Source organism: Mizuhopecten yessoensis, unplaced genomic scaffold (genome assembly GCF_002113885.1).
Source record: "Mizuhopecten yessoensis strain PY_sf001 unplaced genomic scaffold, ASM211388v2 scaffold7041, whole genome shotgun sequence".
NCBI classification, from domain to species: Eukaryota; Metazoa; Mollusca; class Bivalvia; order Pectinida; family Pectinidae; genus Mizuhopecten; species Mizuhopecten yessoensis.
In genome coordinates this window covers 1-384 of record NW_018406851.1, presented here as the reverse complement: position 1 = coordinate 384, position 384 = coordinate 1, and positions in this window count along the sequence as shown.

Below are 384 nucleotides of genomic sequence, written 5' to 3'. Positions count from 1 at the left end.
ATCCCTAAAACAAAACAACGTATCCTTTCGATGTGAAAGGTATCTAAATGTTAAATTCTTGTTGCATTTGCTAATTGATTTGAAAACACTGTGCGATCCTTACTAGAATGCATAAATGTATTAATGTAACGCTAACATCACACAAACCTTGGCCAACTGTCGTGTCATCAACACCCGACCATGCTCCACCGGTACTTTCACGCTAATGGCATAGCTATCATTGTGAAATGCTTAATTGCTAGGTAAACATATCATGTTCTTACGTTAACGTCATCAAACTTGCCATCGAACCTCGTCTCTTCTGTCGTCTGTTTAGATCCTGCTCAAAGGGCTATAGTACTTGACAATATCCTAGCAGAAAACGGGATTTCCACTGAATTTTGC